This window comes from Lontra canadensis, unplaced genomic scaffold, assembly GCF_010015895.1.
Source record: "Lontra canadensis isolate GAN:19392208 unplaced genomic scaffold, GSC_riverotter_1.0 scaffold1, whole genome shotgun sequence".
NCBI classification, from domain to species: domain Eukaryota; kingdom Metazoa; phylum Chordata; class Mammalia; order Carnivora; family Mustelidae; genus Lontra; species Lontra canadensis.
In genome coordinates, this window is record NW_022630995.1 from 57,839,519 (window position 1) to 57,861,549 (window position 22,031).

A 22,031-nucleotide genomic window follows, 5' to 3' on the forward strand; every position below is an offset into this window, starting at 1 on the left:
AAGGCATTGCAAGTGGGCGGAGTGTAAGAGTAAGAGGGAGAAAGGGCATGAGCTGCATGTGAAGGTAGAAAATCACAAAACATGTAAATGCCTTCAGGGGACAATGAGTAGACAGGTTTAATTAGCAAAGTAAAAAAAATACATACATTTAGTGCCTGTCTCCCATAAGCAGTAAAAAATTCTATTTAATCCTCACAGCAATGATATGAGTTAGGAAGGCAGACATATTCCCTCATCACATATTGGGTAACTAATCTTCATTGCTGGTAAGCCACATGCCCAAGGTCATAGACGATTAAGTGGCAGAGCCAGGATGCATCCTCAGGTCTTGCCCTCTCCCTAACCAGCGTTCCCTCTGGTGAGTTCATGGCCAAGCATGCAAAGTCCTTGGTCAGGAGAGGGTGAGACTGGGGGAAGAGTGAAAGCCGATGACAAATTGGGCAGGAGAGAAGACAGGCAGACCAGTTTTGCCAATCTGACAATGTTGTTACCCACGCTGGCCTTACACGTGACGTGTCGGAGGAAGATGGGAGTCAGCTCTCTATCAGCAACCCAAGCCTTCCGTCTGCCTCGAAAAGGAATCCTTGACTGTTTCTGCTTTGAGGAACTTTAAAAACCTAGAGATGAGCTCCTCATAGGCTCTCCCCACCTGCCCTCTTGCTGAAGATACAGGTGGTTGTCTTCTCAGAACTGACCCCTCTCCTTCGTCTTTCCCGCAGAAGCTCGGCTTCACTCCTTCTCATCCTCCCTCCTCTGCAAGGCCACATATGCCCAGGCTCAGCAGGTAACCCCAGCTTAATCTAATCTACTCTAATTTAAGCTAGTCACGGAGGTCCCATTCCCTAACCCAAATGGACTTAGGTATGAGTATATGTTGCATTTGGGCCCATGGGATATGAGGATGAGTCAGCCTGGAAGCTTCTGGGAGATGATTCTTCACTTTTAAGAGGGTACAAAGAGGAAATGACCTCTGCTTCTTCTGAATATATACTTTTCTCATCGATGCATGATGCCTAGAATTGTGGCAGCCATGTTGCAAACATCAGGGGACCGGGCTAAGGACATACCAAAGTCACAGACCAGTAAGTGGCAGTGCCAGGATTCGTATCAATTTAACAGCATTGCTCTTACCAGCTCTTGTCTGACATGTCATGTATTCAAAGAAAGATGGTTCCCTGTGCTGATTCACTATGCATGACAGTGTTTCTTTGGGGGCCAGGGAGTGGATTTGACAAATAAGAAGTTCTAAAAAAGCATTATGGCCTATAGGGGGAAGGGGACAGAAAAAAACATTATGAGAATGATCACTTTAGCTATTAAATGGGTACCACATAACATCCTTTGAGAGGAAGGAAAAAATAATGGAACTTTTAAAAAGTTTTTTGGTTGTTGAACTATGCTTCTTGAACAGGAACCACTCAGAAGCAAGACCACAATGATCACGGCTTCAATAGCATGAAAACAGGACTGAAGGAAATGAGTCACCGCACAGGAGGCAGCTGTCAAATGCACATTTGTTGGTTTTGTGTACTCTACTGTGGAACGGGGGTCTGCAAAGTGCAGCCCTATGGCCACATCAAGCCTGCTCCCTGTTTTTATAAATAAAGTTTTGTTGGAACACAGCCAAGTCCACTTGTTTACATATTGTCAGGGTTGCTTTTGTGCTGAAATGTCAGCGTTGAGTAATCACAGCAGAGACTCTGTAAAGCTCGTAAAGCTGACAGTCCTTTTTCTATCTGGCTGTTTACTGAAGGTTTGCCACCCCGATTTAGAAGGAAGAGGACTGACTGACATGCTGAGGATACAAATGATATACCTATCACCCACAGCTAAGGTTTTCTGGTGGACTCCCTTGCCATCGAAAGTGCAGGATACGTAGCCTTTGCTTTTCTCATCTGCCTGATCTCTGTTGATTTCCACAGAACTGAGAGGATCTGAGTCCTAATCCTGGATCTGCCACTCACACCCTATGTGACATGGAATAATTCACTTCACCTGGAAGGAAATAAAAATTAAAAGTTAAAGAAGATGATGGCCCCTGCTCATGGAGGCTCACAGGCTACATGTACTCTAAGGGTGAGATTATCATCATTGTATATATATATATATCATGTGCAAATGTATATACACATATGACCAAACAAATATAAAAACGACTCACCTAAACCCATTTGAATTTTGATCCATAATCTACAGCAACCAGCCCGAGAAACGAATCCATGACCCCCAATAACCAGCTCAGGAATCCAATCTGCTACTTATAAGTTAGACTTGGGGGAAATGAGACCACTATCTCTAGCAACTAGTCCAGAAAGCCGTATAAATCCTGTACCCATCAGCCCAAAATAGCCAGGGCTTGATTAAAACTGACAGCTTTGCTAATTTTCATCCTCACATCCAACAAAAGACCAACCAGAGAAAGCCAAATATGTGCCCCACCCAATCTTACAGGTTACCCAGCTTTGAAGGATCCTCCCTGCATCTTCCCTGTGCCCCCGGTCTCCAATTAGGACCTACCCAAAGCCTTCTTTGTTTCCCACTAAAATGCTTTCCCACTAAAATGCTTTCCCACTCCCGTGCCTGTCTTTGATTCTCTGTAGAAACACAGGTGATGGTGGAAGATTCTTTTGTAGTATCAGGTTCAGCAAAAACAGCCTTGCACTCCTCATTTGGTTGATTTCTGTTTATTTCCATAGATCTTGGAATCAAAGAATCTTAGTTCTAATCCCGGATCTGCCACTCATTTCATATGTGACATTGGTCTCACCACTTTAAAAAAAAAAAAAAATTAAAGAGGCAGTGTCCCTACCCACAGTTAGTTTATAGGCTACAAAAGCTTTAAGAGTGAGATTATTTCCATACTGAAACTAGGTGCAAAGGACAGAGGTAGCCCTGAAGAAGGAGTGACAGGTTGTATCTGGGTCATATATCTAGTAATTGCCTGGTATTGATTAATTGATAATCATTGGTATCTTTGACTACTATCAGTAGAGTCATTGAGAAAATATCTTTCCCCTAAATTCACAAATTTCTTCCTTTCCAAGCAAACCTGAAAGTCCCTCATTTCAAAATATGGTGCAGTCATTTGTTTGAAAATCCAATTTCACAAATGGCTCATCTGTTAAAGTAATATTTTAATGGATCTTGATTCAAACCTTACTCAAACCTTCTTTTCTAAGCTTTCCATTAGTGGAGTCAGTTGAGTTTATCCAAAGCACTGTCGGTTTGCTTCATGGGTGCCTAGAAATTTCCACAAGTAATACACTTCTGAATATTTTAGATGTTTTTAATCTTTTGCAGAATACTTATTTGGTTTATAGTGTGCAAAACAAAAGACCAATTGTACAGAACTTTCACTAAGATATCACCAAGTGCCTTAGGTGATAGTATCATGATTTTATTGCCCATGAGCATTCTATAAATGTCCTTAGATAAGTCCCAAAATAAACTTATAAAGTCACAGTTTCTATTAGTTAAAAAATCAATATATGAATATTTATTTGGATTTTTTAGCTTCAGCCCAAATGTTATGTGACATATAAGCAAAGTCCGTCTTGTAAGTTCTGTAATATCCCAGATTCTCCTACTATATGCAAATTGAAAACTACAAATTGAAAACACTACACAGGATAGTGTGGGGAGTCCTGGCATCCAGTCTGTAATCTACCCCTGACTAAGATCCAGACAGTAACATCACAGTTTGGATCTCTATTTCCTCTCTTGTAGGCTATCACTGAGGTTCATTTCAAGACTAAAAAGCTATCATCAGTGAGCTCCATGAATTTTAAGAAATAGTAGTAGAAAATGACATTTTCCAGATGTTCAACAGGATGACGTCCATCTGGAGGAGGTTTAACTTCATGAAATTTTAACAATGTTCACCTCAAGGAGCACTGGGGTCAAAGTGGAATCTAGGATGACTTCTGTCCATGTGGTGTTCCCAGACACAACAATATTTAGTTAGCATCATCAGCATGGTGATTGAAAAGGTCAATGAGGGAAGGCCTTGATTCAGCCACTCATGGAGCAAGAGCTGAGCTAAATGCTGGGGATTTGGGAGTAAGACACTGTCCATCCAGATGCCACAGCAGGTGAGGAGAGAAGTGGTTTGCAAATGAATAGAGACCATTCACTTGGCTCTGATTTCACTGTATGACCCATTTGGTAAAGAAATGGATGATTCCTGTTATCTTCCCAGGTAGTGTGGTAGTTACCAGCAATACATCTGGAACCAGGCTTCCAGGGTTCACACCCCATTTTGCTACAGACCAGCTGTCCTCTGCCTCAGGCTTTTCCTCATCTAAAAGGCATGCAAATCTGAACCTAATGATGTACTATGTTACGTTGGCTAATTGAATGTTTTTTAAAAGGCATGAATAATAGTCATACCTACCTTGTGGAATTTTCTGAGGATTAATTAGTAAATATATATAAAGCACTTTGTATGATACCTAGCAAACTGTAAGCATTCTGCAAACACTGGTAACTTCTAGTTCCTATTTATTGAGCATTATTGAAATAGCGTACATGCATGATGATGTTTAATCCTAAGGTAGGTTCTGCTCTTCTCATTTTGTAAAGAAAATGAGGCTAAAATAATTTAGGTGGGACCATGATTCAAGCTGGTCAGTCTGACTCTAGCATTAGCACTAAATGTATACTCTATAATTTGGGGGAGGGGTGGAGAGGATGTCCACCCTCTGCCTTAACCTGCTTTAACCTCCATGCAGGTTGTTATTTCATGTTAGAATCCACAGTACCACACATCTTAAGGCATAGTTATTAGAGAACTGTAGCTTCAAAAATGCAAGTGATGCAAGTATTTTTATTTCCCCCAAGAGGGCCAACAAAACACTGTGAGGTTCATCTGATAATGTACAACAATCTAAATTAATAATGATAAAACAAAACAAGCTGCCATTTATATTAAACAAGTATGAATAGTGCATGTGAAAACCACAACCAACAGACCGCCCCAATGATACATAATAACTAATTGTCCTTCTAGAATATAGTGGGAATGTCAGCCTGCATGCAGCCATCCATGGGAGCTTTTTGTTTTGTTTTGTTTTAAGTCTTTATATATTCATTTGAGAGAGAGAAATAGCACAAGTGGGGGAAGGGGACCAGTGCAGAGGGAAATAGACAAGCAGACTCCTCACTGAGCAAGGAGCCCTACTTGGTGCTTAATCCCAGGACCCCGAGATCATGACCTGAGCCAAAAGCAGACACTTAACCCACTGAGCCTCCCAGGTGTCCCCATTCATGGGAGCTTTTTGAGGCTGCCTGACTTCTCACTGAACACCAATTTCAGCCTTCCACAAACTCCAGTAGTACTTAATTTCAGTTTCTAAATACTAAAGTTTAATATCCCTTAATGAATCATGTAAAGTGTAGAAGTGCATGGCATTTGGAAAAGAAATGAAAGAAGAGGGGGGAAGAAGGAAGGAATGAAGGAGGGAGGAAGGGTAAGAAAACCTCTGGAATTTTGCATCATCTACCAATAAGGACTGAAGAAAAGGATATCCTAATTTGTAAAAACTTTTCTTCCCAAACTCTAGTGCACAGTCTGGACTGTGTATACATTTTCTTTTCACTGGAGCTCAGAAACTCTATGAGGTCATGGTCAACCCAAAAGGAGAAATCCCATATGGCTTTGTCTTACAGCTCTGTCACTTCCACTTCACCAACCAATTAACAATTCATAATTAGGTCCAGAGTTGAAATTCCTTAGTCACTGCCCCCTATGAGGGGAAGTTGTCAGTAAAATAAAACAAAAATATGCCACACTTTTCCGCTTGCAGACAGATAAAATTCACAGCAGTTAGCTAGAGAGGTGATGTGAGCCCCCATGACTACGGTATCCTAACTCTGAGCACTTTGTGATCTGGGCAAGAGAAACATCTGGCCACTTCCTTCAGAGACCCACAGGGCTTTTATTACACCTTTAAGGATGGCACTTCTGCACATCTATATCTGTACCTGCATCCTCTTCTCTGCTGGCTTGTTTTCCCCTCTCATGCCCTGATTTCCCTGAATATCTTTGTGGGTTTCATTAATTCAAATTACCCTCCTCACATAATAGGTATATGGCTTCATTTTAGCATGCACCAATACTGAATTCCAGCCCAAGTCTTGGTGACTCTAAATATCACATCTACCGCCTTTTGTCATTATTTTCTTTTTTTCTCATAATCTGCCCATTTGTATGGAGGTTTGGAGACATAATTCCCCTCCTTTAAAACTGTTCTTTCCTCTAAGTCCCCAGACACAGTCTGCATCTCCATTCTTCTCTTGAAGTCATACTTATTATCATCCAGAGCAATTATTTCCATGACTAATTCTGCCTTCCTATCTGTATGAGTTTCCTAGAGCTGCCTTATCAAAGTCCCACAAGCCTAGCAGCTTAAAATGACAGAAATGTATTATCTTATAGTTCTGGAGGGTAGAAGTCTACCATGTTGATTCTTTCCACAGCCTCTGAGGGACAATCCTCCCTGTGCCCTCTCCTGGCTTCCAGTAGTTGCCAGCAAACTCTGGTGTTCCTTGGCATGTAGAAGCATCACTCCAACCTCTGTCTTCACATAGCCTTCTTCTAAAGACACCAATCATTGGAATTAGGGAAACCCTAACTCAGTCTAATTAATTATATCTCCAAAGATCCTATTGCCAAATAAAGCCATTCACAGAGACCAGGGTTAAGACTTCAACATACCTTTTTTGAGTACTGAGAACACCATTCCTGTTCACTTTAGATCCTTGTGCTTCTGTCAACTGGACTTTAGGACAGATAACCTGTTCTTTATTCCCAGGGATGGAACCAGCTCAAGGAGCCATCTCCATCTCCTCCCAAGCTCAGAATGCCAATTCCATGATGCAACCCCATGGACACAGCCAGCCATGCTCCTCACAAAACTGCTACTCCCTTCCAAGATAGAAATATCTATCAGAAAAAAATAATGAAACCCTGCCTGTGTTTCCACCATCCTGAAAACCCTCCCTGCTGGTGCTGTTTTTCCACACCTACTTAGGGGGAGCTGATAATAAGGCACAGCAGGCCCTTGGCCATAACCCAAACATACCCATCATGAAGACAACCGGGTTCCATTTTGGTCAGATTGGGTGGTAAAGAATGAAGTCTCTTATCAAACAGACCTGAATCTAGATAAATCCTGGCTTTGTCCTTTACCACCTACGTGACCAGAAACAAGATACCTCACCTATTTTGCCTCAGATTTTGTATCTGAAAATGAAGTTATTAATAGTACTAGTCATGGAATTATTATAAACATTACAAATGAATATGTAAAGTGTTTGGCTTGATGTCTGTGATGGGCTGAATTGCATCCCTCCAAAATTTGCATATTGAAACCTTAAGCCCCAGTACCCCAGAATGTGAGTGTATCTGGAGACAGGACCTTTAAAGGGATGACTAAGTAAAAATGAGGCTGTTAGGGTGGACTCTGATCCAATCAGACTGGTGTTATAAAAAGGAATTCAGAGGCACAGAGAGACACCAAAGATGCCTGAACTCAGAGAAAAGCCCTGTGAGGCCACAGCACAAGATGTGCATCTATAAACCAGAACCAAGCCTGCCCACAACTCGGTCTTGGGCCTCCAGCCCCCAGACCTGTGAGATAATATATTTCTGTTGTTTAAGCCACCCAGTCTGTGGTATTCTTTTTTTTTTTCCTTCCAGCTTTCTTGAGGTAAACTTGACAAATAAAATTGAATGTATTTCAAGTGTGCACTGTGGTGTTTTGATGTAAGTATTCATTGAGAAACAATTACCACAATCAAGCTAATTATATAGCCATCACCTCACATAGTTACCATCTTTCTTGTGTGGTGGGAACACTTAAGATGTACTCTCAGCAAATTTCATGTGTTCAAGACAGTATTGTTAACTACAGTCATGATACTGCAGCGTAGATATGCATCTTGCATAACTGAAACTTTATACCCTTTGATCAACATCTCCCGTTTCCCTTTCCTCCCAAAACCTGGAAACCACCATCCGACTCTCTGCTGTTATGAGTCCAACATTTTTTAATTCCACATATCAGTGAGGTCATGGACCTATTTGCATCTCTGTGTCTGGCTTATTTCACTTAGCAGAACACCCTCCAGGTTCATCTACATTGACACAAATGACAAGATTTCCTTCTGTTTTTCAGTGAATAATATTCCATCATAGCTATACACCGCATTTTCCTTATCCATTCATCCATCAACAAACACCTAGGTTGTTTGTGTATCTTGGCTATTGCAAACAATACTGCAATGAATATGGGGATGCAGACATTGAGATGCTGATTTCGTTTCTTTTATATAGATATGCCTAGAAGTGAGACCACTTCTTGATTTACAAAATGGACAAGGGGTCCGATAGACATTTTCCCAGACAAGACTTACAAATGGCCAACATGTATATAAAAAGGTGTGCAACATCACTAGTCATCATGGAAGGGCAATTTAAAACTACAATGACATAGCACCTTACCTGTTACAATGGTCATTATCAAAAAGACAGAAGATAATAGATGCTGGCGAGCATATGGAGAAACTGGAACCTGTGTACACTGTTGGTGAGGTGTAAATTAGTGGAGCACCATGGAAAACAGTAGGGAGGTTCGTCAAAAAATTAAGTGTATTGCTTTTCTTAAGCTGCTAGGTTGTTTGAATTTCTTATATATTTCCGATACTAACTTCATGTAGGATACATGGCTTCCTGGGCTTGCCTTCCTCCTCCTTTGATCAAAATCCAAATGTCTTTCAAACTTTGGCTAAAATGGCTCCTTGATAAAAGCTTCCACTGGGAATCATCTGCCCTTTCTCTGCCACATCCCAGAGGCTGGGAAACAGAGTCCAGATCCACCTCCACTTGCCTTCTCTGTGTTGCTGAGCGCAAGTCCCCACTTGTGCTCAGATAAATTTGGTTTGAAATGAGGGAAAGTAAACATAAAGCTGCAGCCTGGAGTAGAGTTGAGGAGTGCCAGGACACTGTCTACTTAGGAAACAGCTTTATGTTTGCAACTTTGGTAAAATTCAAAACAGGAAACCCTCCCAATTTGAATTCCAAATCCAATGGAATTCATAGGGAAGGAATTCTACCGGCCCCTCCAAGAAACATGAATCTTCCAGACACAATGAGGGGCTAGCTATCTTGTCCAACACCCCAGATTCTCAGCATCTCCTGAGTAAAGAGAAAATGAGTTTCAAGGGAACAACAGAGGTGGCTACTGGTGTCTGCAAGGCTGAAGGCATACGTGGTTTTCAAGCATAATTTAAATGAACCTGAAGAAAGTCTAAGTGTTGCCAGTGACAAGTTGCAAAAGGTAAAACCTCATTGTGCACTGCCCACAACACACACCAAGGCAGGCTGGCCGGCAATGGGCATCAGAGACAAGAACTGGACCTCATAGCCACATGGCTATATTTAATGATAGGGTAACTTTGGACAAATCACTTAACCTTTCTGGGCCTCAGGTTTCACCTATCCAAAAAGAGAGCCATAGAAGTTAATGTTAAGTTCTTACTACACCCTAGACACTCTGCCAATTGCTGTCCATGTCGTATGCAACCAGATTGAATGAGTTCACGTGTTTAAAGCTCTCGCTTCAGAATGCAACACAGGATAAACATTGAAAACAGTAAATGATGGTTCTTGTTACTGTGAAGAAAGATGTTATCCCTACAGCGCATTCAGATGGACTGACAGATTTTTCGTTTCTCACAGCTCAAGCACTGGCTTGGTCCCCCCACCCCCCACCCAACCCCTCAACCCCCACCCCCCACCCCCCCACTGGATGGGGGCTTGGCTGCACTTCTAAAGATTCTCAGCCTCCCTATCTCTGATCTTCCAAATGTGCATAACAATCCCTGCTTCACAAGGTCGTTGGGACCAGACACCCAGGTGGAATGTGGAGCTGAAAGGCCTTGAAACGTAATGTATTGTGTGCATGAATAAGAGTATTCTGATTATCCCCCCCACCACTGTGTTATCTTCTGCTCCCATTCCCACAGTAAATGACCATGACTGAATGCTTAAGGGAAGAGAAGATGTATATCAAGCCTCCCCATGGGCAAGTACAGAGGACAAGCTATAACTCCATGCTATGCCATCTCAGAGGTCTAAGCCTTGTACCCTTCAAATTTAGAGGCCACTAATAAGCCACACCCTGGTAAGGTCAACAGAGCAATAAATGGGCCAATGCATTTGACCAATCTCTCTGTCCTCCCCACAACTGTCGCATCACTCTGGCTACAAGGAGAAATGGTCTACTTAGAAGGTAGTTGCGATGACAATGAATGGCATTGGTGGGGTGGAAGAGGGGTGATTGGAAAGGAAATCATGGATTTTGGAGAGGCACAAGAAATGTTTACTTCTAGCCCCTGCTTAAGTGTGCTTCCCCTGAAATGTTTCCTGACCATGCTGTCTGAAATATCCCACCTTTCCTCTTGACTTTCTAACTCTGTGCCTCAGTTTCCCTTTATAAAATGAAGATAACAATTATACCTCTTTTAGGTTGATGATATGGATTAAACACATTATACAGGTAAATGTTTACAACAGGTATGGTGCGTGGGGTTTCACAAATGTTAGCTTTCATCAATAGTCTTAGTATTACTATTTCCATCTAATCACTATTTTACTCTAGCAGGTATGATATTCTGAAAGCATTATCTTGGCTTCTGACTTCTTTTATGACGTTGTTACCTGACTTGCCCACTAGGTCTCAACCTTTATAAGAAGGAGCCTAGACTCTCTCTGCACTAAATGCTTAATAAATATCAGTAGGTTGGATAAATGAATGATTTAATGAGTCAATGAATGAAAAGGCAACCCCCACACTCACAGGACTCATCTCTCAAATCCCAACAACATATTTGTAGAACACAGTTTCTTTTTTTTTTTTTTCTTAAGATTTTATTTATTTATTTGACATAGAGAGAGGGCTTGAGAGAGGGGGAGAGAAGGCACAGTAGGGAGCGGGGCAGAGGGAGAAGCATGCTTCCCAATAGTCAAGGAGCCCCTGCAGGGCCCAACCCAGGACCCTGGAATCAAGACCTTAGTGGAAGGCAGATGCCCAACTGATTGAGCCACCCAGGTGCCCCTAGAACATAGTTTCTTATATAAAGTTTAGACATGAAGAAATAGGGACACTGAAAGATGGACTATCCACATAGGAGTGTGGGTGAGCAGTAGGCTGGCTCTATGCCAGGCACCATGCAAAGCCCTATTGATTGATTATGGATTGATTTAACCAACCTCGTAGTTGTCTCTTCCACAAATATATGTTAAGTTCCTGTCCTGGACCACGCACTGGGCTCCCCAGCCCCATCCACAAGGGAGGCTGTCTTTAATCCTGGGCTGCACCATACTGTTGGACTCCCAGTTATACACACAGGAAAGCAAGACTGGGGGCAGACCTCACAGTGAAGTGGGGAGGCTGGGGGCCACAGACCCCACAGCACTCCTCCTGAAACAGCTGAAGCACAATTGAGTCTCTTCTTCCTGTGACACCTGATTTCCTCATAGATGACTGTCACAGGCAAAGCTACATTGTCCCAAGGACAAGGCCATCTGGGTCCAGTTTCATGAGCCTGCAAGTGCAGCTTTGTTTGTCCCGGTGGGGGCAGGGGGAGGATGTTGATAAGCATCACCATGATCCATGACTTACCGTTCATTTCCTAATCAGTCATCACATTTTGTTCAAGCTTAATGCTGACCTATCGTATTTAACGCCACATTCCACAGCAAAAAGCTACTGCTGGGATTACTGAGGGAAACCCGCCAGCTCTTGGCCTTGCTGCTGCAGCAAGCAAAAGAAACTTAGATTTTCAGGATATTTTCCCTCTCGTTATCTAGGGGTTTTCACTTTGTCCAAAGACGGTGTCCACCTCCTCTTCCCTCTTTCCCTCTGTGGTGCCGAAACAACCCGAATTACTTACAGCAGAGCTATGTTTCGCAACTACCTCGAACTTCTCTCCAGCTCCAGCCCCCTCCCAGCAGTTGCACGCACACGCATGCGCATACACGCATTATGTCATTAGCCAACACAACTCAAGACCTTCGGCCAATCACCTCCCTCTCAGCCTACATTTCATCAACTCTAAAACGGGGAGATTGGACTAGGTCATCCTTTTCTGTTCTGAAATGACACCATTCCAGTTTCGCATGATTCTCAAATGATGGCGTTAGAGTCCTAAATTATCTGAAATGGAAGACAGGTGTCGAAATAATCCAAGATGCCATCCTCCATCTTCCAACGGTTTTTCCACATCTCCATACCAACTATCCTATTATTTACTCATTATTTTCCTTTAAGTTGACTTTTTTGCTTAAAGGCCTGTATTTAAAAGGGACAATGTATCACTACCATAATCAGAAAATCATAATCTTTTGTCATAAACAGAATCATAACTAAAGGAAAATAAAGCAAACAGAAAATTCTATCTAGGTACTATCACCCACCCGAAGACGCTAGCCGGCTGCCTGCAACTCTGTGTTGAAATGGCAGCATAGCTAGTGTTGAAACGTGGCTAGAGTAATGCTTCCACAAAAGGTGATTTCTCCTGGCCTTACTCACCATTGACAAGGGCCACAGTTCTCTCCCCAAGGCTTGCTGGTGTTATTTATCAGAAAGGCTGGATGCCATGCCACCCAAGTTCACTCTCACATCCTTCTCTTTGTGTAAAACATCTTCACTGTTGTTCTTTGTTCACTATGATACAGTGTTGGAAAGTGTCCCTGTCTGCATTTGTGACCATCTCCTTCACCTCCGGGTACTGCCAGGCAGCCAGGACAGGGAAGCAGAATACTCAAACATACCCTTACACACAAGCACAAAATGCCCCCCAACAGCTTAAAAAAAAATTAAAAAAACAAAACAAAACAAAACAAACAAACAAAAAACAGCATACTGCCTTCCCTGGCTCTTCCCCAAGTCCACAGCTCTGGGACTCTCTGACCTTGGGCAGTTCAATGTTGCTGCCTTTTTGAAAGAAATCACTGCCAGTGTACAACCAAGAACAGCTTCCCCTGAACAACTGAGGAGCCTCTGGGCAGTTTGTCCTTTTCCCCTTCCTCTCTTCAGAGACACCAAGAGGAGGAGGAAGAGCGGGACAGAGACTAGAGGGGTAAAGGCAGGAAAGAGCACAGGGGAGGCGCTGCCTTAGTTTATTTAGCACGGTGTAGGGAAAAAACACTTCAGTGTCTCCTCCTTGGCTGCAGTCTGGCACCTACTTCCAATTCTATTATTTTGCAGCAACATAAACTTGAGTGAGTTGCTCATCCTCTCAGAGCTATCATCTCGTCCTTTGCAAAATGGCTCCTGTTGTGAAGATGTCCAGAGTCCCATCAGGTACAAGGCCAGCCAGGCAAGAGAACACTCCCCAGAGATACCTTCTCTACCTCTTTTAGCTTTTCTTAACTTTGGCATCATTCATGGAGATCCAAAATCTGCCCTCTTCATATTTGTTAATTTGTTTGTTTTGCCTCCCAAATCCTGGGTCTCATCTGCAAAGTAAAACAAAGAGAGAGAAAGAGAGAGACAGAGAGAGAGCATGTGCTGTGAATTTTCATAATTTAAGGGTTTCTCCTACGATCTGATTATGGAAAGTAATGTATAGGGGCCCAGTAGAATGACAAGGGAGCAAAGAATGGGGAAGAAAAGACTTTACACCAGCAAGCCCAATAATCAGTGGCTTTTGAATAATCATTAGCAGCCTACTGGAAGCTCCAAGTCCCCAAAAGGTTTTCGGGATGAGAGAGTAACACCATGAATCTAGGAAATGTGGTGCATTTTGTGCATAGATTTGAATTAGAATTCTTGGTTGGTTTTGCATCTGAAGTTGGGGAGGTAGGCGAAGGTACAAAGAAAAACAGAGAAACACTTCCCCCTGCTGGCGAGAAGGTAAATAGCAGCATAGATGTAAAAAATTTCCATGAGTGTGGATGTAAAAAATTTCCACTCATGCCCTAAATGTTTGCAAAGGATTCACTACGTGCATTTGAATTTATATTTTATGGAATCCATTTTCCCATCTGAAGCTACCTTCAAAGGTTGTAGAAGTGATCAAAGAACAGGGGCCTGTTTTCCAATGATTATGTATGTTCTTCACAGGACATTATTTCTTTTCTTAAACAGGAAATACATTAATATGATTTTAAAATCAAAACAATATAAAAATGATATGTTGAAAAACGTCACCCCTGTTTCTGCCTTCTTTGCCCACACTTCAGATGCTTTTATTATATTTTTTATGTAAATATAAACATATGTGGCTATACAATCTTTTTCCCTTCTTTCTCATAGAATAGGTAGCTACTCAACACTGTTCTGTATATTGTTTTTGTCACTGATATGTCTCAGAGATGTTTCCATTTCAGGACACTGTAAGCTTCCTCATTCTTTCTTCACCGAGCATCTTAAATACAGAAGAAAAAAAAAAAAATACACTGCCAGTTGGGAAACCACATACATTGGTTGACTTAATTGCAAAATGTGAATGATTTTAAATTTTTAACATAGAAATGACCTTCAGCCCACATGACCCACAGACAAGCACTGTCCATGACCCTTTGTAATAAACTTGTCTCCTGCTTAGATTTTTGTTCCGGTCCTTCTGTGAATTAGCATCTCTGCCGTGGTACCCACCGCGTTCTGTGCCAGAACAGAGCTTTGTCACCACTGAACTTCACAAGCTGGCGCTCAGAACTAAAACAGCTTCATGCCACCGAGATTTCTATTAAAAACCCAGGGTGAAGAAAAAAGCCTTTCGCTTCAGCTGAAATGCTCTCGTAAAGGGCAAAACAGAAAATACAAACACCACTGCCTTTTTGCTGGTTGGTTACCACAGCCGTCAGCACCTCCCAAGCGTGGCAGTGGGAGCCAGGTTTGGCTTATTTGAAACAGAAAATGGTGCTTCCAGTGCAGACAGCAAGTCAGTGAGATTGTCAAGGTCAAAGAAAATCCCAATTATCTATAACAAACACTGACCGTACAATTAAATTATACCAGTCAGAAAAATGTTTGATCCTCTACAACTGGCTTTTCCAGAAAATTCACCCTCAAAGCAGTCTGCACCATTGGTTAGCATCCAGCTGACCAATTTCCTTTTGTCAGCCAACATACTGCAACACGTCACTAATCAATACGTCAGTGCCCACTCACGTTTCCGGGGTCCACCCTAGCAGTCACCCACAGCTTCAGTGCGAGCACACAGATATCTTACTATCAAGGAATTGCTTCTCTCTACCCAAGGGCTTTTCTGGCTACAGAAGTACGCTCTGGACAGTCCAGGCATGCAAGGCAGGACAGAAGTGCCAGGACATGAAGTTCCCCATAGAGCAATGCGGGATGAAAACTGGTAGATACATACCATAAATAGTCAGCCTCCTTCCCTCCTGCTGGAGTGATGCTGAAGAGTGTTGTACCCAGACTCTCAGGGGACATAAGTGCGAATGAGCCCCAAATGCTCACAGTAGTGCGCCACTCATTGACACGTTCTATGTTGGCTTTTTTCCTTCTCCACTCTCTTGTATTCTTCCTGGGATCACCCCCCCCTCCAATGACAATCTGGGTCCAATCAGGAGACATAAAATACACAGTAACCCACACAAAGAAAGTTGAGTACAAAGAACCATTAACTGTGCTAGAGGAACCGTAAGATACAAAGAGACTCTGTAAGGCACCCTATGGCTTCAGATGAGTACCCATGGAAGAACCAGCCTTGGGAGGGATCCAGATATCTTTGGAGAAGGTGTGGCTCTGCCCACCAGGGAGCAGAGAAATCTGCTGCTATGGCCAGGCTAGGGCTAGTCCAGAAGTGCTTGTGAGGCCACACTCCAAAGAGCAAGTGAGAAAGCCAACAACTAGAAACTGATCTTAGGGTGTAGAGTCAGGGAGTCCTGCAGAGACTGTCTGTGCTGCAGCCTCTGGTTTCCATGTTGAAGGGGCTACACGAAAGTTATGACCACCTTTGCAGAGACTGCAAAGTTGCCAAAGGGCCATGTTTTGGCCTGTGGCTGAGGGAGGCCCCACTGGTGCTCTCACACCCTTAGCTGAGTTTCATCTGGTCCAGAAATGGTAGGAGACCTTCCTCTTTATTACTATTAATAATAATAATAATAATTTCATTATAACAAAAGACAGAGTCTCTGAAAGATTCTCTGACTCTACACCCTAAGATCAGTTTCTAGTTGTCGGCTTTCTCACTTGCTCTTTGGAGTGTGGCCTCACAAGTACCTCTGGACCAGCCCTAGCCTGGCCATAGGCCATATCTACTGAAGTTAAATAGTCACCAAACCTGTGGTCTAGTAATTCCACTAGCAAGTATAGACTGAAAAGAATAAGAGTATATACTCACCCAAAGATACTACAAGAATGTTGACAGCAGCTTTACTCACAATAAGGAAAAACATCAAATAATCCAAATGTCCCCCAAGAAGAGATTAGATAAATAAATTGTGATGTATTCATAATAATGGATAAAAAAGACAAAGTACTAACATAACATGATAAATCTCACAGACATTATGATGAACAAAGAAGGAAGACTCAAAAGCAAAATTACTATAAAATGCCATTCTTGTGAAGTTAAAGAACAGTGAAAATTAATCATTGAGGCTAAGTGTCAGAACAGTGGTTATCTCTAGGTGAAGAGGTTACTGACTGAGAAAGCACACGAGGGAACTTTCTAGAATGGTGACAAAGTTCTGTATCTTAATCTCACTGATAGTTATACAGGTGTATTCAAATTACCCAGGTATATTTAAAAAAGTCCACAAGCTGAACACTTAAAATTAGTGCACTTTGACAAACCTTGAAGTTCTTAATTTTACCTCAGTTTTTTTTTTAAGATTTTATTTATTTGACAGAGAAAGATTACAAGTAGGCAGAGAGGCAGGCAGAGAGAGAAACAGGCGGAGAGAGAGAGACAGGTTCCCTGCTGAGCAGAAAGCCTGATGTGGGGCTCAATCCCAGGACCCTGAGACCATGACCTGAGCCGAAGGCAGAAGCTTAACCCACTGAGCCACCCAGGCGACCCTGTTTTGTTGTTTTTTTTTTTTAAGGACTTTATTTGAACACCCCAGTTTAACAAATTAGTAACTGCAAATAAAAGGCCTTCGGAATCAGAGTTCTGGGTTCAAGTCTCATTTCCACCACTTCCTACCTTGTGAGAACTTGAGAAATCTACTTAGCCTGTCTGAGCATCAATTTCCTCATTTACAGAATGAGCATAACAACTCAGTTGTCTCCAGTCTGCAGAGAGGATTCTATACATAACACGTGAAAAAGCACCTAATACTTACCAACTATTGTATTCAATAGCTCTTCATTCCTTCTCCAGGAATTTCACAGTCCCTTAACTTTAACTTCCCCAAAGCACGGTTTGTGTCTGTGATGGCAAACGTGGGATGGGCTCGTCCCCCCACTGTCCATTCCCACACCTGAGGATAGGGTAATCAGTGGCGCTCCTCTTCCTTGCTGACCCCTAAAGCCATCTCCCGAGGTGTTCCCTGAAGCTGCACATTCCATGAGGGCTGGTACATGAAAGAAAACCTATGTCCCATCCTGACCCAGGTTATATTCATCTTTGCCTTGTCTGTAGCGTCTGGTACAAAGACTTGTCGAGGTTGTGAAAAACGATAAAAGAACTGATATTTATTTAGCATCTAAAGCTCAACAAACTCAGCCCAGGGTTATACATACAGAGATGGTACCTCTTAAATCTTCACAAAAATCTTGTGAGAGAAGCATAATTCTTGTTGCGTAGTCAAAGAAAATGATGTTCAGTCTTACTGAAGTCAGAAGCACCAATTCACAGATCACAGGTGGCTAAGGCAGGTATAAATCCAGGTCAGTCTGTCCCAACGCCCAAGGTCTGTCCACCATGGCATGCCACACTTCATCAGCTATGGAAAACCAATGCATGCCTAATATTAGACAACAGACAATTATGGATGAATCATTCAGAATCGAGAACAAGGAAAATAGACATGCATGATGCCATTAAGAGTGAGTTAAAAAGAGAATATAGGAAATGATTTCATGCCAAGAAGTAAATAAAAATAAGTGAGCCCTGATGGTTACAAAAGAGCAACACAGAATCACCAGTCTGCCACAGTAATAATTTATTGGCTGCTAATTCTGCAGATTTGCTTTTTTCAAACACGAGCACATGAGGTATTCTGCCAATGGAGCAGAGAGCGCCTTGGCTAATCCCAGCTGAAGGTCAGCTTCACAATCTCTGCAGAGCCCTGCCTATTTTTCTTGCTTTCAGTTTGGTCTGCATTCCTGCCCATTCCATGTACCTCATCACAGATCAGAGATGGGAAAAACAGAGCTGGCCTCTGACAAAACAGAGCTCTTTGTTGGGGAAGACTGAGAAGACCCAGTGTGCACAGGCCCTGTGCCATTTTGAATCTGGAAATATACATTGTAATGCCTTCTCTCCTGGGGAAGCAGAGGAAACAGGAGAAAAGACAGGGTGGGGTAAGAATGCCAGACTGTTAGAGCCACGAGGACCTGCATATGCCATTCTGCCCATTTCTCCAAATGCCAGTCATGACTCCCATATTCCTATGCCATCTTTACATTATTTTCTTATTCTCTTCCTTTAAATAAGTCCATTTACTTGACTGTATTGACCCTCATCCTAGGAAGCAGATCAGTGAAATTAAACATTTGATGTGCTAGCTGTAGTTTTCCTTACAGATATTAAAATAAATATGGTAGTTATGAAAGTTAAAAATGTTCACCCAAAATCATGATGAGATATCACCTCACACATGTCAGAATAACTAAATCGAAAACACCGGAAACAATAAGTGTTGGTGAGGATGTGGAGAAAAGGAACCCTTATGCACTGTTGGTGGGAATGTAAATTGGTACAGCCACTGTGGAAAAAAGTATGAAGGCTTCCTCAAAAAATTAAAAATAGTAAGAGTACACTTATCATGATAAGCACTAAGTAACATTGAATTACTGAATCATTATATTGTACAACTGAAACTCATATAAAACTGTATGTTAAGTATACCTCAATAAAAAAAGAAATGAAAAAATTAAATATAGAACTATAATATTATCCAGCAATTCCACTTCTGGGCATTTAGGAATCAAAACCCTATTTCAACAAAATATTTGCCCCCTCACATTCATTACATTACTACTTATAAGAGCCAAGACATGGAAACAACCCAAGTGTCCACTGATGGCTGAAGGAATAGAGAAAATGTGGTCTGCATGTAAAATAGAATATTATTCATCATGAAAAAGAACAAAATCCTGCCAATTGTGATAATATGGATGAATCTTTAAGACAGTATGCTAAGTGAAATAAGTCAGACAAAGAATGAATATTTACATGTGGTATCTAAAAACACTAAACCCATAGATACAGAGATCATATTGGTGGTTACTAGAAGCAGAGTATGAAGGATGGGAGAAAATAGTTACAAAATAAATAAGTCCAGGGGATATAATGTACAGCATAGTGACTATAGTTGATACTATACTATAGATTTGAAAACTGCTGAGAAAATAGATCTTAAAAAGCTCTCATCACAAGAAACAAAAATTGTAACTACTGTGGTGATGGATGGTAACTAGATTTATTTTGGTGATCCTTTTGTCATATATATGATATCCAATCATTATGTTGTCACCTGAAATTCATGTAAGGTTATAGGTCAAGTGTATTTCAAAAAAATCGTTCAACCATCTAACATGTAAAATCAACAATGCAACCCCCTAGTAGGACATGTACCATTAACATGATGACAAAATATTGCTAAAGGTTGTTGGATTCTAGCCTTTTTTTTTTTTTTTTTTTCAGTAGTAGCAGAAATTCAATGGTACAGGCATCTGGCTGCCTCAGTCAGTAGAGCATTTGAGTCTTGAACTCAGGGTCATGAGTTCAAGCCCCACACTGGATATAGAGATTACTAAAAATAAATAACTTTTTTCCGAAGTGTCCATTTCTAGGGGCACCTGGCTAGCTCAGTTGGTACAACAGTGACTCTGGATCTCGGGGTTGTGAGTTCAAGCCCCACGTTGGGCACAGAACTCACAAAAAATAATTAAAGAAAAATTAAAAGTTTAAAAAAAAGAGAAAGAAAGAAATTTAGTGGTCCTAGGGGATTTTAAGGAAACCCAGCCTACCCAGTCCACAGCATAGTGACTCTGATGAAAGAGTAGGGTGGCCAGGAACCCCAACCCTTTAGCATCCACACTGCTGCCACCCAATCCCGAACCCCTGGCTGCCCCTTGTAGATCACATAAAGTGCAAAGAGGGGTACTGGGGACACTGTCCTCGAGGAGGAAACTGAGGCACAGAGAAGAGAGCTGATGAGAAAATACTGAACATGGAAGTGATTGCAGGAAAGATCTTGAGCCTGAGGCCTCTGACATACATCTCGAGATACCTGTATTACCGTATTACCCTTGTGCCTTGCAAAAGCTTCCACACTGGGCCAAGGAGATGGCCCATGGTCTCCCTCCTCCTCTGGTTTCCTCCACACCTCTGGTCTGGAACAACCCTTGAAGCATGAGAAGAGGCAATCTGGGCCAGGAAGGAATGTAGAACAGTGGGTTTGGACGACGATGGCCAAGGTGCTACTGTTCTGAACGCTCTTTGCACCGAGAATATACAACCAATGCATGAGAACTTCAGGAAAACAGACACAATTCAAATGCACGTGGACCATTTGGGCCCCCGTTCTCCCCTAACGGACACTGAAGCATCTAGAAACACACCCACCAGCAAACCCAAATCCTACTCCACAAAGATCGAAGAATAATTTGAGACAGCTTCCACATCTCGGTCTCTTTCCTCAACTCCTCCCTTTTCTCCTCACCCTATCCGTCTCCAGCCATGCCTCTCCGGCATCCCTTTCTCAGGATCTTTCTCTCTCAGGGCATCCAGTATCATTTCACCTGGAGAGCACGCCAGCCTCTGCAGGTCTCCCCACCCACTGTGCTGATCCACACACCAGCGGCGCAGCCCACCCTGCTGGTGATGGAGTCTTCCTCATCTGAAGCCTGGAGGTGGGATAGTAAACAACAAAACTCGAACCGTCTTTTTCTGTCCACCAGATTTTAGCTCAATATAAGCAATCATTTTCCAGAGCAAGAGGGAGAGAGAGTAAATAACACAGGGCCCACAGCCTGCCTTTCAGTGAAGAGCCCCATCACTCTAGCTAATGTGACTCCTCTCAATGGTGATCCTGTGTTGGTTAGGGGTCAGGACCACTACACTGACAACTGCACAGGGGTGGGGGGGTGGTGTGTGTGTGTGTGTGTGTAAGAGGAGAGAAGATGACTCAGTCGTGGGATACTCGCTGTCTGGAGGGGCAACTCTGATTAGATGCTGATTAGAATAACTAATTAGTAACAGACGTAATAATAAGACATTATAAGTTGCTCATTCCATGTCTTGTTTATTATTCTCAACCGCCCTGTGACGTTGCCATTCATATCAACCCCATTTATGTGGACCAGGTTGCCCAGAAGAGACTGAATTCTAAAATTGGTTGATACCAAGGAAACTACTATCTCGAGTATTTTGTATGGTTTCTCATGTGAAAAACTTGATCCTATTTTTGGGGCAAGTGGTCCTTTGTCTTGGAAATCCCCATTTCAGAAATCCCTCTGGGTTACACATATGCAAAGTAAGTTCATTCATACCCACAGATTTTGGGAAAAGGGGCTGTTTTAGTGAAGAGGGTGCTTGGGAAAAGCTTGTGTTTAGAAGAGAAAGGCTGATAAGTGGAGTGATAATGGATCTTCTCTCATATATTTTTTAAAAATTTGATTATTTATTTATTTTTTTAACATTTTTTAAATCTGTAGGAATCTACATAGTGGGCCAAGAAGCCTTCTGGGAGAAGAGGGCTTGGTGTTTACCTACTAATTACATGTATTAGAACACATCCTATGGACAAGGATGGACACATATGAGGCCAGATAATGGGAAGAAAAAGAAGGATCTCCAAGAGGAAATTCATCAAGAGGGAGGAG

The 22,031-nt window shown here is 42.2% G+C and overlaps 1 long non-coding RNA gene across 2 annotated transcripts; it reads right to left on the reverse strand.

Moving 5' to 3' along the window:
* Window positions 1-13,167: 13,167 nt before the first annotated feature.
* Window positions 13,168-15,470, reverse strand: LOC116866170. 2 transcript variants are annotated; one of them, XR_004382353.1, is made up of 2 exons: window positions 15,388-15,470; window positions 13,168-13,522 (listed from the first exon to the last, which is right to left on the reverse strand). It is a non-coding gene; the product is annotated as an uncharacterized LOC116866170 (long non-coding RNA). The 2 variants fall into 2 exon arrangements; XR_004382354.1 differs by lacking the exon at window positions 15,388-15,470 and adding an exon at window positions 14,061-14,116.
* Between the last annotated feature and the right edge of the window lie 6,561 nt (window positions 15,471-22,031).